Source organism: Dipodomys ordii, unplaced genomic scaffold (genome assembly GCF_000151885.1).
Source record: "Dipodomys ordii isolate 6190 unplaced genomic scaffold, Dord_2.0 Scaffold243, whole genome shotgun sequence".
Classification (NCBI taxonomy): Eukaryota; Metazoa; Chordata; class Mammalia; order Rodentia; family Heteromyidae; genus Dipodomys; species Dipodomys ordii.
Genome location: NW_012267459.1, coordinates 331,677 through 349,522, shown reverse-complemented (window position 1 = coordinate 349,522; position 17,846 = coordinate 331,677). Strand labels below are relative to the sequence as shown.

At 38.4% G+C, this 17,846-nt stretch overlaps 1 protein-coding gene across 1 annotated transcript in view; it reads right to left on the bottom strand.

Moving 5' to 3' along the window:
* Positions 1–17,846, bottom strand: part of LOC106000803 (phospholipid-transporting ATPase IB) — a 407,841-nt gene that overhangs the window by 239,375 nt on the left and 150,620 nt on the right. The gene's annotated exons all lie outside the window — the stretch shown is intronic.

Genomic DNA, 17,846 nt, shown 5'->3' with positions numbered 1-17,846 from the left:
AAATCCAAATGGCAAACACAACTATGTCTCACTTTCTAAAAGGCAATCTTTACAAACTCCAAAAGATACATACATATACATAAACACATACACACACATAAGCACACACACATACATATATACATATACATATATATATATATATACATAAAAGATTAATTTCTAGGGGGCTTGGAAGGTGGCTCAGTGGTAGAGCGCTTGCCTTGCATGCATGAGGCTCTGGGTTCGATTCAATTCCACATAAGCAAAAAGAAAAAAGCCGGAAGTGGCACTGTGGCTCAAGTGGTAGAGCGCTAGCCTTGAGCTGAAGAGCTGAGGGACAGCGCCCAGGCCCAGAGTTCAGGCCCTATACCGGACCAAAAAAAAAAAAAGATTAATTTCTATTCCATTTGAGATCAGATTAAACCATTTTCTCCATGTTATCATCAGAATAAGAAATTAACTGTTTTTACATATATGGAAAATGTCTAATCAAACTACCCAAACCTACCAAAATATATTACTTGTATCCTAAATAAGCACCTTAGTGTGGTGTCTTGTTACATGGAATTAAAACCTGGATCCATCTTTTATGGCTTAAAACAAAGAAGTTCTAAATGAGCAGGGAAAAGGAGCAGATAGGATAGGGGAGAATGATGGAATAGGTGACTCTGATCAATAGGCTCTAGACACAGATAGGCCCATTAAATTGTAATCCCTTGTATAACTATTTGAAGTTCAGAAAAAGATTTTTGTAAAAAAAAGTTGCTTTGACCATCTCAGGGAATTTATCAGTACATGTTCAGGGAATCTAGCTTAACTACAAGGAGATTTTTGACTAATCCAACTATGGTTTAAGCAGGACACCAGTGGCTCACACATAATCCTAGCTAGTCAGCAGGCTGAGATCTAAAGATCATGGTTCAGAACCAGCCTAGGCAGAAAGGTCCATGAGATTCTTATCTCCACTTAACTACCAAAAAAATCTAAAAGTGGAGGTGTGGCTCAAGTAGTAGAGTGCTAACCTTGAACAAAAGAACTCAGGGACAGTATCTAGGTCCAGCATTCAAGCTCCAGGACAGGCACACAAAAAAAATAGTGTGTATGTGTGTGTGCATTTATGTGTATGTATGTATGTATGTATGTATGTATGTGGTTTAGTTTATCAAGCACAAAAGTCTGAAATTATTTTGTCTGGATGATAATCATTTTGGTACAAAGTTTCATATTTTCTTGTAATTTATCATATGATTATATAAACTGTAATCTTAAAGAAGTATGTTTAATGAACAGATATCTTTTCCCCCTTAGTTATAATGAAGATAGAAGCTATTACAAAGTAAGAAAGAGTTTCCACCATCTTCTTGTGGGAGAAAACCACAATCTGAGTCTGTTATGTGTTACTCTCACAGAATCCCTGAGTCTGGGAAATGTATAATGAATATGTCTATTAACTCATGGTTATGGCAACTTGAAAGCCTAAGACCAAGAAGTTTCCATATTGTGTCACCCTATGGCAGAGGGAAAAGGAAGGCAAGCCAGTCTGAGTGATCAAACTTGAAGTCTCAATTTCTTTTCTAATTGGCATTAATCCATTCGTGAAAGTGAAATTTCATGACACAATCACCTCTCTTTGGACCCCCACCGCACCCCCCAACACTATATGATTAGGGGTTACATTTTGAACACACCAACTTTCAGGAACATTTTCAGATGAGCAGGACCCAGGCTTCATGGAGCTGGGAAGTGGATGTGTGGGAGATATAGATACCTTGGCTACTTACTACGAGAGAGCCAAAATTATTAAATTATACTACAGTAACTAGGAAAATTTCACACTGATAATTTCATGGCCAGAGATTTTCTCACATAATAAAACACAAACTAGCCATGTTAACTCAATTAAGTAGATATGTAAGTCAAAACTATTTTAGTCAACTAACCAAAATATAGTTATGAGTGGCTACATGCTCTAATATTGACTTTTAAAAAAAGATGTGTTTCATGTAATCTACCTCATAAATATTTTTTAAAAAAATTTTAAAAATGTGTGTGAGAGAGAGGGGATGAGAGAGAGAGGAGAGGGAGAAAGAGAGAGAGAGAGAGAGGAGAGAGAGAGAAAGAGAGAGAGAGAACACTGAGCCACAGTTCTACTTCCAGGTTTTTGTTGGTTAACTGGAGATAAATCTCATGGACTTTCCTGCCTTGGCTAGATTCTTAGATGTTAGCCATCTGAGCAGCTAGGATTACAAGTATGAGCCACTGGTGCCCAACTTTTAAAATCTTTTTAGAAATTATCTTTAAGTAGCTGTGCAAAGGGATTTCTTAAAATCTTAAAATACAATGAAGGCAAAAAAAATGCCCACAATGAAATAAGGCAAGCTTAATATTCTCCTAGGAGTGTATTCCATATATCACTACTACCATGCCCTAATAACCTTTGCCTCATTTTTGTATTTGGTTGGAATTACATTAAATTGTAAATCTGATGAAGCCAGTGACTCCTTTCACTAACTTCTGATCATGTTAACTCATGGCAAAGTGTGAACCAATGCAATAGTGATACAAGATATTCACTGGAAATGAACTTTACAACTTGGGGGGCACTGAGGGAGAGGAAAAGTGGGAGAAAAATGAGGGAGGGGTAACAATGTTTGACAAGAAATGTACTCACTACCTTACATATGTAACTGTAACCCTTCTTACATCTCCTTGACAATAAAATTAAATTTTTAAAAAGTGCTCAGTGCATATGTTGAATCACAAGTGAATTGAGATATCCAAGTTTTGACTCAATTTCCTTTAATATCCATGGCAGTCATTTGCTAGCCCTGGGTTCAAGCCCTAGGACCAACACAAAAGTAAATAAATAAACAAAAAACAGTTCTTGATTCTTACTAGCTGCTTCTGGATTTTTTGGCCTTCAGCTACTTGTACTCCTAAGTTGCTTTCCTTCCTATGCTCCCCTCCACTCCATTTCATCTGCTCAGAATCCCACTATTGCCTTGGAGATTAAAAGCATTCCCTACCACCTAAACCTCTGTAGATTCATCCTTTCAGCTCTCTATTGGACTTCTCTCTCACCTCTGCTTTCGGTTTCATTCCTACAACTTCCATGCCTACTCAGCAATAATATTTGATCAAACCCAGACTAGCAGGGCTCACCACATACATATGGCAGGATATAGGTCCCTTCTGTGCAGTTCTCACACAAGCCAATGGAAGGTATTACCATCACAAACAGTTCCTTATTCTCCAACGGACTATGATTCAAAAGTCTATTTGTAAGGTAGTTATTGGGCACTTAGAATCCATTTTCCCAAAGGAACCATGTTACAAATTGTGGTTGGATCCCAGGGTCTGTTAATACCTATTTAGCCCACTTGCTAAAAAATTTATACTACACTCTCTTAGTTTAATAAAAAACCAATTACTAAAAGTTACAATGGACTTAGCTGTTATAAGAGGCATAGGGAATTGGGGCTTGGAGTTTCATTCCCAGAAAGATAAGAAACATTCCAAAATCCTTCATTAGAATTTGCCTTCTAGGTGTTAATATGGGACTATATATTTCCAGCTGTTCATTCATGTTCTATAATTTCATATTCCTTTGCATTAAAAGCTCACTTTTTTGCCCAAATAGGTGACTGTAACCGATGATTGTCCCCTTAGCCATGCTGAACGGTCTACCCTCTTCACATTTCTCTAATGACCTTGTATTTCTTATGGCAAGGTTGGTGTTTGTCATTCCATTTCCAGTGTCTAAAATAAAACTAAACTGGGCGTTTGGGGCCTATCTACTCAGGCGGCTGAGATCTGATGATTGCAGTTCAAAGCCATCTTCAGCAGAAAAGTATATGAGACTCTCCTCCAGTTAACCAGCAAAAAGCTAAAAGTGGAGGTATGGCTCAAGTGGTAGAGTACCAGCCTTGAGTGAAAAGGCCAAGTGACAGCAACAAGCACTCAGTTCAAGCCCCAGTACTGGCACACATAAAAAAAATAAAATAAAACTACATAAACACCATAGACACATGACTTTGTGTCCTCAAGGATATTTGTATAGCTGCTGGTTTATACAGGCTCCTCTGATGGAATATTAAGGTATGTGCCATCTAAACCCAGAAAATATTTGGGGGCAGAGGATGTTTCCTGGGTACAGTGTTCTGAGCACTGTACCTTTGTTTTTCTGCTCAAAGCTAGCACTCTACCACATGAGCCACAGCTCTACTTCTGACTTTTATAAATAGGAGATAAGAGTCTCAAGGACTATCTTGCCCAGGCTGGGGTCAAACCATGATCCTCAGATTTTAGCCTCCTGAGCAGTTAAGATTATACCAAAACCAGGGTAGATATTCCATTTTAAGGCATTTAAACTTTGTTTTAGAGTTGATTCAAACCATAAATGAAATAATAAAGGGAGGAAACCTAAAAATATCTTTTAAAAGACCTATTAAACCTATGAGCAGACAGCATTTCTAAGGTGGTTAATCATTACTCATTGTTAATCACTTTAGATTTAGAAAACAAACCAGGAGAGATGGACATTTCTAGAACTTGCATGCATTTCTACAAATCTACAGGTTGCAGGAAATCTTTCTTCAGAATGCAAAGAGTTCCAGCCACATGGAAATATGTGGAGGCAGGAGCCTTCACAGGGCCAGAAGGGGTTTCTTAGATGCCATGGGTAGCAGCAGCTGCCTCAGCCTTCACTTTGATGTTCTGCAAATTCCAAAGGGCTCTGAGCTGACCACACAGAAAAGCCAGGCTGCTTCAAGTTTCATCAGTTACACTTCCACCAAACCATACTTAGCCATTACATTGGGAAACAGAGAGCCTGCTCTTGAATTAACCTTGGACAAATAAATGTCTAACAGTAATGTATATCTTCTAGTTCATAGAGGGTTTCTTTCTTTTCTTCCTTCTTTCTTTTTAATTTTAGGGGGCTTGGAGGTATTGTGTCTTTTTTTACTTTTTTGATTATTTGTTCTAGGGCTTGAACTAAGAGCCTGGTGCTGTCCCTGACCTTTTCCTCCCCCATGTCTGGCATTTGGTGATTAATTAGAGATAAGAGTCTTATGGACTTTCCTGCCTGGCTTGGCTTTGACCCTCAGTCCTCAGCTTCTTGAGTAGCTAAGATTACAAGCATGAGACACCACTGCCCAACACTTGCTTAGGTGTTTTGCTCAAGGCTGGCTCTCTATTACTTGATCCATAGCTCCACTTCTGTCTGTTTGGTGGTTAATTGCAGATAAGAACCTCACAGACTTTTCTGCCCAAGTTGGCTTCAAATCCCAATCCTCAGATTTCAGTCTCCTGTGGATTATAGGAGTGAGTCACCAGTGCCTGGCTTGGTTTGAGGGGTTTTTTGTTTTGTTTGTTTGTTTTTCCATTCTGTATGTTTATTTTGCCAGCACTTTTCTGACTCTTGGCTCTGCCTTTTTTCACTCCAGCACCTCTGGTTCTACAGCGTTTTATTCCCAAGGTATAGGCTCTTCAGAGCTGGGGCAGCTGTATCCACCACTTCTACCACCTTTTCCTTTTTACTCAAATTCATTCTCAGTATAACCACACCTCTTCCTTAACGGCCCAAATATTCCCCATGCATTTGCATTTATGGAAACTAATGGTTATAACACAAACAGAACCAAAGACTCTTACACAGCAAACCCTTTATGAACTAACACAGGCCACCAGGGCTGACCTCAGAGTAGCTGCACATGGCCTCTGCTGGAGACAGACAAAGCTGGAAGATTTGCTCTGAAGATTTGTTATGCTCTGATCTATGAATATCCCTAAATATGAAGCTGATAAGTACAAAGAAAGAAATTTCTGCTAAATGTGTCAATTTTCAACTATGTCCTATAATATTAATAGCCAAGAGATACAAACTAACTGAAGTATAGTATAAGCAGAGGTGGATTTCCACTAACAGTTTAACAAAATGAATACTGGGAAGCTGAAACATGTTTTGTTAGAAGGAGGTGGGAAATAAAGGGAAGACGGAAAAGAGTGGAGAGAGGAATGGTGGGCAGATACAGTCATACTATTCGATGTATATATGAGAAAATGGGACTAAGAAACTTGAGATGATGGTGGGGATGGGATGAGGACACTAGAAGGGGTGACCTGATCAGGATGCATTGTTCTCATACACTGACATGTTGAATTAAAACCCCTTTGTACAACTGTTTAAGGATAATAAGAATTAAAAATAATCAGATGAAATAAGAAAAAAACTTCAAAAAGGACAAGATGATAATAATCAACATTTTTCAAGAGACATTACTTCTTGTCTATAAGCACCAGGGTAGCAGTCTAGCACCCTCAGCTATGTTTTACCCCTCTTCACCTGATTTCATGCTTTTATAAATCCCTATCTACCAGAAAATTTATGGCCAAAAATAGTATTACCTTCTCATAATAAATTGGTCCAATATATTAAGTTCACACTATCCTGAAATCTTCCACAGGTGTGTTTACTATAATATTATCATTCTTTTTACTAATTAGCTTTCTTGGGGTATAATCATCATACAATAAGGTAGTCCAAACAATTCATGGGGTTTTACCAAAGTTCTGTAAAGCTCTATACAATCAGAACAGAGAAGTCCCATCATTCCTCTGGTAACTCTGCAGGCCAACCTGTCTGACCTTATTTCTGACACTGTAGTTTTGTCTCTTCTTAGAAAGTCATCCAAATAGAAACATAGTTTGTAGTCTCTTCTGTCAGGCCTATTATCCACTTAGCAATGCTTTGAGAGTCATTCAATATTTTTGCATGAATCAATTATGTTTATTCCCTTTTGCAGTAGTGTGACATTTTAGCATGCATTAGAATACAATAAAATTATTCATTCTACTATATGAATAAACCACTATTAAGTTAGTTAGGTTCATCTGAAATTGTACATTTGGGCACAGTGTGCTGCTTAATCTTCATTGTTAACTTGGATGGATTGAGAGATGCCAGGGAAATTAGGAAGGCAACATTTCTGGGTAAATCTGTGGGCCTACCTACTGTAGAGAGTAGAATGAGAGGACACCAGCTTGACTGTGAGAGGAGCCACCATCTAATATACCAGGGATCAGATGGAATAAAAATGGAAGAAAATCTGGATGCTCATACCTATAATCCTAGCTACTCAGAAGGCTGATATATGAGCACTTAAATTCAAAGGCCAGCCTGGGCAGATAAATCTCAGATTCTTATTTACAGTTAACCAGCAAAAAGCCAGAAGTGGAGGTATGGCTCAAGTGAATAAAATAGAGTATAAGGCTCCCTCTCTCTCTCTTTCTCTCTCTCTCATACATACACACACACACACACACACACACACACACACACACACACACACACACAGAAGAAAAAGGAAGCCAGACGGTGTGTAAGCTCCACTCTATGTGAATGTCTATTGCTGTTACTTTTGCCTGAGACATCAGACTCTAGCTTCTTCAACTTTTCAACGCAGGTTCACTCTGATGACTCTCCAGGACTTCCTGGCTATGAGCCTTTGACTGGGGCTGCATCATTGGCTCCTTTTGTCTGAGGATTCCAGATTCTTAGACTGAGTAGCTGCTAGGTTCTCTGTCTCTCCAGAATTACAACATCCAACTGTGAGTCAATCTAATAAATCCCTTTTAATAGTTCTATCATCTATCTATCTATCTGTGTGTCTGTCTATCTTCTGGAAACTCAAACTACAAGATGATGTTAGTTTGAGGATATTATGAACATTCTACTATAAGTATTTGTGTACTACTCTTTCTATAGACATGTGTTTTTTATTTCTTTTGACTAGAAACCTAAGATTAGACTTATCTAGTCATACCATACACACAGGGTGTGATAATTTAGATCTTAACTGTCTCCCAGAGGCTCGTGTTAAATACTTGATTTCTTCCTAGGGGGCACTATTGGGAAGTGGTGCAAGCTTTAGGAGGTAGAACCTAAGGGAGGTAAGTTAGGTCATTGGGGTTGTATTTTTAAAGGAGATAGTAGAAGATAGTCCTCTTCTTTCCATTTCTCTGTCACTTCCATCACTCTCTCTCTCTCTCCTCCTTCCTCTTACATCTCTCTCATTTCCCTCTTCCTTCCCCAACCCCTGTCCTTTCTGGCCTCCATGAGTCAAGTAGCTTCCTCCTCCATGTGTTTCCATGATGCACTGGCTCTCCATGTGTCCAAAAGCAATATGGCACACCAAACATGGAGTGAAGCTTTTGTAACTATGAACCAAAATTAAATTTTGTCCTTATAAACTGTATGTTTCAAGTAATATGTCACAAAACAGTAAGCTGCCTAACATCCTCCACAAGTATATGCTAAACTTTACAGAAACCACAAGACTGTTTTCCAAAGTGTCTGTGCCATATGGGGGTCCCATAAGTCATTGAGGAACTTTCCAGCCATTCTTCATCTTTACTAACACTTGCAAGCTTTCATTCTTCATCTTTACTAACACTTGCAAGCTTTCCCATTTTAGATGTTCTAGTGGTTATGTAATGTTAGAATTCAGGGTTGGTTTTAATTTATAGTTCCCAAATAACTAATAACATTGAACATGTTTTGGAGCTTTTACTTTTTTATTGGACAAATGAGCTTGTATATATTTTATTATACACATATTTTAAAAATACATCACATAGTAGAATATCTAAATCAAGCTAATTAGCATATTATTAGTGAATTTCATTTTAACACTTCCTGAATTAAGTGTAAATTTTGAGAAATGTAAGAAAAATCATTCGGATAGAGATTGGAGGGCATTTTTTGTTGGGGGAATTAATAATATCGATGTGGGACCATTCTGTCTCAGCATCTTATTGTAGGGTAGCTGAAATATCCCACATTCTAATATATTCTCTTTTTTCTCTTCCTTATTTTCTTCCTCCTGCTCCTCTTCCTCCTATGTGTTTTTACATCCCAAATCTCTGAAAGATCCACATTTTTCTTAAATGGCAGGCCAGACGGTGGTAGAAGAGAGACTCAGGAAGTGGTATAGGGGAGAAAACTGGCTGAGCTGCTAACGGAACAAGCAACACTTGGGAGAAAGAAACTATTTATTCACTTAAGCTTCAGAGCACAGAAACTTTGAAAACTATCCATCACCACTATTTATTGAAAGAAAATGTGCCTAGCAATTTTGACAGAGCTCAAATATGCTCTGTCAAATTTGCTTGAAAAAATAAAAATTCCCTAAAATACCTAATTCTTTTCACTGCTCAAAAGATATTAAAAAGTGAATATAGCAAGTATAATTTATTTTTCCCCAAAACTAGATTTTTATTTTAGCACTAGAAATTCTCCTCAGTGCTAATTGAATATATTATATTCTTTTGTTTTCTGACAAGTAAATAATACATCTTTTTCCAAGCTTACATATTTATATTATTTTTAATCTAGCCCCAAATAAAATTGTACTCTGAATATGTGAATAAAAATGATTCCTGTGTAATTGTGTTTTTTATTAAATATTCAATGTGTACCATATTACAAGTTTAACTATTAGTCACATTTTATAAAATACTGGAATTTTCCAGAAAGCTTCACAGAAAATGACATGCATAAATGAATATATTTTATGGATCTATATAAAATATATATTATATAATGTATTTTCACTTTCTAAATATAAAAATATATTCTTGAATAGCTGTACATAATCAGATCTCAAAAGTAATTTATATGCTTTAAGAAGCATTAATTAAATCTTCATATGGATCTTTTAAAACATTTTTAAAATATAGAATTCTTAGAGAAAATCTTTTTTTCCTATAGGAAAATTATTTCCAAGTGTGACTCTCTCGCAAGAAGAATGTGAAATTTAAAAAATAACATGTTAAAAAAAAGAATGTGAAATTTTCACTTGTGAGCCATTAGCCCATATAATATGATCTCTGTAATTCCACAGAACAGTTGTTTGTCACATATTTGCCTAGACTAGGATTTCCAGAAATCACTGATTCTCAGTGACCCAGTGAATCACCCACCACATTTAATATCTTCACACTAGCCAGGAATCATTTTACTATGAACTTTAGCTTGATTGTTTAATTTTATAAACCTTTGAAGATGAAGTTTTCAAATTTAGCCTGCACTTGCTTTTTCTAAAGTCCTCTTAATTCTTATAGGAATTTAAAAGACTAAACCACACACTATTGGTATCATTTACAAATTTAAAAAGAAACTCTTGCCAGCAACTCCTGCTCACATCTATAATCTTAGCTACTCAGAAGGCTGAGATCTGAGGATTGTGGTTTGAAGTCAACCCAGGAAGAGAAACTCTGAGAAACTCTTTATCTCCAATTAACCAGGTAAAAGCTGAAAGTGAGGTATACCTCAAGTTGCAAAGTACCAGCCATGAGTGAAGAATCTAAGCAAGGCTCTGAGTTCAAGCCCCAATACCAGTAGACAAAAAAAAAAAAAACAAGAAAAAAGGAAAGGAGGAAATAAAGAAGGAAGGAATCCTTTAGGAATTAATTTCTAGACAATTATAGCCAACAGAATGTTTTTTGGGTTTTTGGTGGAATTAGGGTTGGACTCAGGGTCTCATGTGTGCTATGCAGGTACTTTACCACTTGAAACTATCAGTCCCTTTTGTGGGACACACACACATACACACACACCAGTTGTGAGGCTTGAACTTGAGGCCTGGACACTTTTGTGCTCAAGGCTAGGGCTCTACCACTTAAGCCACAGCTCCACATCTAGCTTTTTTAGGCGATTAATTCAAGAAAAGAGTCTCACTGACTTTCCTACTTAAGCTGGCTTCAAATTGTGATCCTCAGATTTCAGCCTCTTGAGGAGCTAAAATTACAGGTGTGAACTACTGGTGCCTGGTTGGCTTCCAGTCCCTTTGTGTGTGTTGTGGAAGCAGTGGTCCTGGGGCTTGAACACAGAGCCTAGGCACTGTCCCTGAGCATTTTTGTTCAAAGCTATTACTCTATTACTTGAGCCATGGCTAGTACTCTACTACTTCAGTCACAGCTCTATCTCTGGCTTTTATTGGTGTTTAATTGGAGATAAGAATCTCATGGTCTTTCCTTCCCAGAATAGCTTTGAACCTCAGTCCTCAGATATTATCCTCCTGGGTAGCTAGGATTAATACAGACATGGGCTACCAGTGCCAAGATTTCAGTCCCTTTTTGCATCATTTTCAAGATAAGGTCTTGCTCTATGCCCAGGTGGCCTGGACTGTGATCCTCTTATTTGTTTTTCCCTTTGTTCCCTTTGTCTCTGGGATGACAGATTTGGTACTGTGCCAAGCCATTATATTTCCTTCATAGCTTGGGATAATAGGCACTTAGCACCCCATCTGCAGAGTATTTTTAGAGTATTTTATGTGATTCAGTAAGTCAAATAAACTTTATCAAAGAAAGACATGCTAATTTCACAAAGGTCTATATCCCAAGGACAAATGCTAATATTTGCCATGTCATAAAAAGCAGCTCATCATAAGTAGTACAAGGCCAAAGATAATACTTATTTGCTTTCATGATAATCTGGTGGTTTCTTCAATAACCTCTGCAAAGTATTTGATGCCACAGAAAATGAACAGTCATCTTAATTAATTGCCTTCCCTTTGGAGATAAAAATTTTTAACTTTAGTATTTTGAAAATAAAGTGATCACTTGCTGATTCTCAAGTTTCATGGCTCTTAGAGGAATGATAATGTACCTAAGCTGGGTTCAGCCTTATACAGACAGCTAATAAAAATGGCAAAGGAAAAAAATATGAGTAGCTGGGTGCAATGATGCATGCCTTTAATACAAGTATTCAGAACGCTGAGGCAGGAGTGTCAAGAGTGCAAGGCCTGGGCTGGAAACACGGCTTAGAGGTAGAGTGCTTGCCTAGCATGCATGAAGCCCTGATTTCAATTCCTCAATTCCACATAAACAGAAAAAGCCAAAAGTGGCTCTGTGGGTCAAGTGATAGAACCCAGGGACAGTGCCCAGGCCCTGAGTTCAGGCTCCAGGACCAGCAAAAACAAAAAAAAAGAGTGCAAGGCCCAGTGGGTACTGGTGGCTCATACCTATAACCCCTCAACTACTCAAAAGACTGAGATCTGAGGATTGTGGTTCAAGGCTAACCTGGGCAGAAAAATCTGTGAGACTCATGTCTCCTATTAACCACTAAAGAGCCAGAAGTAGAACTATGGCTCAAGTAATAAAGCACCAACCTTGAGCAAAAAAGTTAAATAGAAGACAGCACACAGGCCCTGAGTTCCTGCATAAAAAGGAAAAGAAAAAGAAAAACTCTCCATTGTCCGAAATATGCCTTTGGAGCTGCAAAAAAAAAAAAAAAAGCCTCGATAAAACTTGCAAAAGTGAGAAAAATACCTCAGGTATAAAACAGTGATAAGAGACCTCAAAAATGTTTTTGAAACATCTCTGTGGCAAGGGTAGGCTGTACAAATAGGCATGAAGGTCATAGCCAAGTGAAGAACATGGGACCACAGGCTCACATTTGTCAGGAAAGGCTTGCCACCCACAGGCACTCAGTAACAGGAATCACTTGCTAATGGGACATTCCCACTGTCCTTTGAAGCCACAGGGGTTGGGGTCCAGAGAGAATTCAGTGAGAGGAAACAATAGCTGGCTACAAATCCTTTACTATGTGAGAAAAAGGTCACATATTTATGTGGTTACCATATTTACACTTAGAAATATAGTCGGCCCTCAGTGTGGAGAGGGAGAGGAGTGGTTCTGGAATGTCTTGGGACAGCAAAGTCTGTGGACATTCATGTCCCTTATATAAAGGTAGAAGGATTTACATAGCACCTAGGTTTATCTGTAAATTCCAGGTAAGTAGTTAGCTACTGTTAACAATGACAAGAAAATTAAAAATCTGTACATGTTTTACACAGATACATTTTACCCAACTATTTTCAATTCATGGCTAGTTGAAATTGGCCAAGATAGAAACTGAAGATAAACAGAACTGACTATACTTTATTTTCCAGTGAGTACACCAGCCCTAGGGCTTGAATTCAGGGCCTAGGAACTGTCTGAGCTCCTTTTCCTCATGGCTAGCACTCTACTGCTTGAGCCACACCTCCACTTCTGGCTTTTGTTTTTGGTGATTGATTAGAGGTAAGAGTGTCAAGGACTCTCCTATCTGTGCTGGCTTGAAGCTGTGATGCTCAGAGCTCAGCCTTCTGAGTAACTAGCACTGTCAAAAAATAAAAACAAGGGGGGTTGGGAGAGCTATGAAAGAATGATGAAAGGGTGATGCTGATCATGATGCATTGTATTCACAAACTGACATGTGAAAATAAAATCACTTTGGACAACTACATGAGGATAATAATTTAAAAAAAAAAGAAAGAAAGCTGGGCACCAGTGGCTCACACCTGTAATCCTAACTATTCAGGGGGCTGAGATATGAGGACGGTGATTAGAAGCCAGCAGGAAAGTCCATGAGACTCTTAGCTTCAATTAAGCACCTAAAAGCCAAAAGTGGAGCTGTGGTTCAAGTGATAGAGTGCTAGCCATGAGTAAAAAAGCTCAAGGACAGTGCCCAGACTGAGTTCAACCCCCAGGACAGGCACAAAAAATAAAAACAATAACAAAAGACAATAGGTTTATCATGACATCCTCAGACATGTATAAAATAAACTTCAATCACTCTCTTGGCCCTACTGATGGTTCCTCCAAAATACCTCCCCTTGCACATATTCATGTCTAAGAAAAAGTTCTTTTAAGCCAAGAATTTAAAAAAAAATTAAAAACCAAGAGATGTCTACTGAGAATACTACTTCTCTTTGTAAAACTGTAGTGTCTGAGACACAGATCCACATTCTCACCAGACACAGGAATATCTTTAGAAACTAAACTTTTTGTGGGTATATGCCAGTCCTGGGACTTGAACTCAGAATTTGGACACTGTGCCTGAGCATTTTTGCTCAAGGCTAGCACTCTACTACTTTTTTGTTTTGTTTTGTTTTGATTAAATGATATGCAAGTGTCATGGACTTTCTGCCTGGGCAGGCTTCAAACCTCCATCCTCATATCTCAGCCTCCTGAATAAGCTAGAATTATAGGCATGAGCCACCAGTGCCTGGCTGGATCAGGGATTTTTATTGGCTGAGTCTTTTTTAAAAAAAAATCTTTAAGTAGTTGTACAAAGAAGTTCCCATGCTACAAAACAGTATATGAGTACAAAGTGTCTGACAACATTGTCACCCATCTCTCTTAACCCATCCCTTCTCTCACTTTTTCTTTAATTGAGATTAGATGATTATATAAATTTCACATATTTCACAGTATAGTTAATAGTGATAGAGTCACAAACACATTTTAACTTTCACAAGGCAAATTGTCATTATCATGGTCTATACAGTTTGTGAATTCTATGAGCTTTGACAATACAAGTTATTTTTTCTACATCAGGTGATGTTTACATTTTTTTCCTTTTGCTTAGTGTAGGCTGTTTCCACTTATTCTGTTCCTCCTACTGGCTTCCTTCTGTTCCATGAATATATCTATCATATACATTGTCTAGAACATGGAGTCATCTAGCAATGATAACAAAATGGGTGGCTGTCCTTTGTTTCTTGAGTCCTGTTACTTTGCCATATCTTCTTGTATTTTGGCTTTAGCATCCACATATCAGGGAAACCATGTGCCATTTGTCTCTTTGTTCTTGGCTTACTTCACTCAAAATAATCTGCTCTACTTCCATCCATTTCCCTGCAAATGTCATTATTTTGTCCTTTCTAATGGCTGCATAATATTCCATTTTATATAGGTACCACAATTTTTGGATCCATTCATCAGTAGTGGGGCATCTGGATTGTTTCCAAATCTTGGCTATTGTAAACAGTGCTGCAATAAACATGGAGGTGCATGTGTCTTTGTATACTGGTTCCTATTGCTCAGGGTAGATTTGGCTGAGTCTTGATTATATCTTCAGGACCCATCATAGAGTTGGGCTATAAAATATATTCAAATCTGAAATGATGGCTGAGAGAAGGTAGAAATGGGAAGCAGAGTCAAGTTTCGAGACTGTGCCAAGTCCCACTTACCTAATGAATTCTAGACCAAGCAAGTGATGGGAATGGAGGCTTCACAGGGACAGTTTTCCAGATGATAGCATGGAAGGTTAGGGAGGGTTGATGTCAGGGGCTGTCAACTTAGACCAAGGCTGGACAAACTACGTAGAGAGGGAAGAAAGCCAGAGCTAAGTAGAGATGAAAGAAGAGAGGTAGGAAAGCAGGCTTGATAAGTTCAATTTTTAATCATGCTAATTAAATGAGAGGTGCTGATTTATATACCCTTTCTAGGTATAATTCAAAGCCCACTAAACTCTTCAGAGATAATTTTGAAGGTTTAAATTATTATTAAGTTGAATAAACTCTAAGTTCCATGAAAGCTCAGGTTCATGTGTGTGTGTGTGTGTGTGTGTGTGTGTGTGTGTGTGTGTGTGTCTGTGTCTGTGTCTGTGTCTGTGTCTGTGTGTATCTGTGTGTCTGTGTGTGTTTGTGTTGGTACTAGTGTTTGAACTCAAGGCCTGGGAGCTCTTAGCTTTTTCACTCAAGGCTGGTGCTCTACCACTTGACCACAGCTCCACTTCTGATTTTTGTTTTGTTTCTTTCTTTGCTGGCTAATTGGAGACAAATATTCCTGCCCAAACAGGCTTCAAAAACAATCTTCAATTTTCAACCTCCTGAGTAGCTAGGATTACAGACATGATCCATCAGCGCCCAGCTAGATTTGTGCATCTTTTATACATTCCAGGTTCCAAACCATTTTTCAGAACAAAAGAGGTCATAAATGCCAAGAATAAGTGGAAAATAATGATTTTCAAAAGACTAGAGTGCCCCTCATCTCTATCTCCCTTACACACACACACACACACACACACACACACACACACATTCATGCTTGAAATTGCATAGAGAATATAAAAGCACTGGCTCTATTCTCCAAAACTTACATTTAATAGGCTCTAAATGCAGCCCAGATTTGACCTTTGCTTTAAATAGATTTTCTGTGGGAGGAGGGAAGGAAATATTGATTCATCAGTGATCCCCAAACAACCTACTTTTCACATAACTTGAAACGAAGTCTGCTTTAAATCAAAATTCATCAGACATAGAAATAAATATACCAAGAGGTTTCTAATTTTGTGTTTTCACCCACTGATTATTTTCATTCACAACAGTGGATGAACCTGATAGGGCCTTTAGAGAAGGCCGTAGGCAGGGAATAGAGCACTCTTGGACTCAATCAGATCAGTGCAGACAGCCTCAGACCTCAAGTTGTCTTGAGATCAACACTTTCATTGGAAAAAAAGAAGCAGAGAAGTATATGAAAGGGCGACAACTTTCCAAGGCCTGGGGTAACTTAACAACATTCTGCCAGTAAGAGAAACCTAGGAGCAAAAATGTTTCAGGAAGATCAAAAAAGATGAAACAGAATCATTCAGTACTTGGATTGTTCATTCAATATACTTGAAACAGACAAACATTATTCTGCTAAAGGTAGTCTCTAAGACAACACAGACTCCAGGCCCCAATAGTTAATACCATCTCTTCAACCTATGCTTTTAGCAATTTTATTCCCTCTCAAGCCTTTGAACATTTCACTATTAGTTTTATTTATTCACTTTTTTGTGTTCCTGTACTGGGGCTTGAACTCAGGGCATGGGCATATCTTAGGTTTTCTCAACTGGTACTCTACCACTTGCTGGTCAACTGGAGATAAGAATGTCACAGACTTTCTTTCCCAAGCTACCTTTGAACAACAATCATCTGATGTTAAGCTTCCTAAGTAGCTAAGATTACAAACATGAGCCACTGATACCTGGCTCAATCTGTCATATATGAACAAATCATTTTTCTTTTAGGGTCTTTCAGATGAAATGTTAAATGTCCAGTTTCATGCTTACTTCCTTGGTCTGTGATTTCTTTTAATTAAGTAGTTGTACAAAGGAGTTTGATTTCACAAGCCAGGTTATAACCAGTACAATGTATCTTGATCAATGTCACCCTTTCCATCTTTTCCTGTCTTTTCTCATCCTATCCATACCCTCAAATTATGTAGTTCAATTTTCAAATATTGTATGCTGAATACAATTACTGTATTTTCTCATTCTTCTATCCTCTCTGTGATGGTTTACATTAGTAGAGATCACAACTTTTTTTGTCAGTCCTGGGGCTTGAACTCTGGGCCTGGGTACTCTCCCTGAGCCTCTTGTGCTAAAGGCTAGTGCTCTACCACTTGAGTCACAGTGCTACTTCTGGTTTTTTCTGCTAATTTACTGAAGAGTCTCATGGACTTTCCTGCCCAATGAGGCTGACTTCAACCTGAAATTCTCAGATTTCAGCCTCCTGAGTAGCTAGGATTACAGGCGTGAGCCATCAGTGCCTGGTGAGCTTACAATTTTTTTTGGGGGGGGGGTCCTGTCGTGGGGCCTGAACTCTGGGCCTGGACGCTGTCCCTCAAGGCTAGCACTCTACCACTTGAGCCATAGCGCCACTTCTGGCTTTTTTTTTTTTTTTTTGCTTATGTGGTGCTGAGGAATCGATCCCAGGGCCTTAGGCATGCAAGGCAAGCACTCTACCACTGAGCCACCTTCCCAGCCCCGAGCTTACAACTTTTTAAGGCAAGTAGTACCAAATCTCTGATTGCAAGAATTTCTTCTTGAAAACCCAAAACAAAGGTTGGCTCTGATAGCTTATACCTGTAGTCACAGCTGCTCAGGAGGCTGAGATCTGAAGATTGTGGTTCAGAACAAGCAGCAGAAGACATATCTGTAAGACTCTTATCTCACAATTAACCAGCAAAAAAAAAAAAAAATCCAGAAGTGGAGGTAGTATAAGATAAGCCTTGAGAGAAAAAGCCAAGTGAGAGCAAGAGTCCCTGAG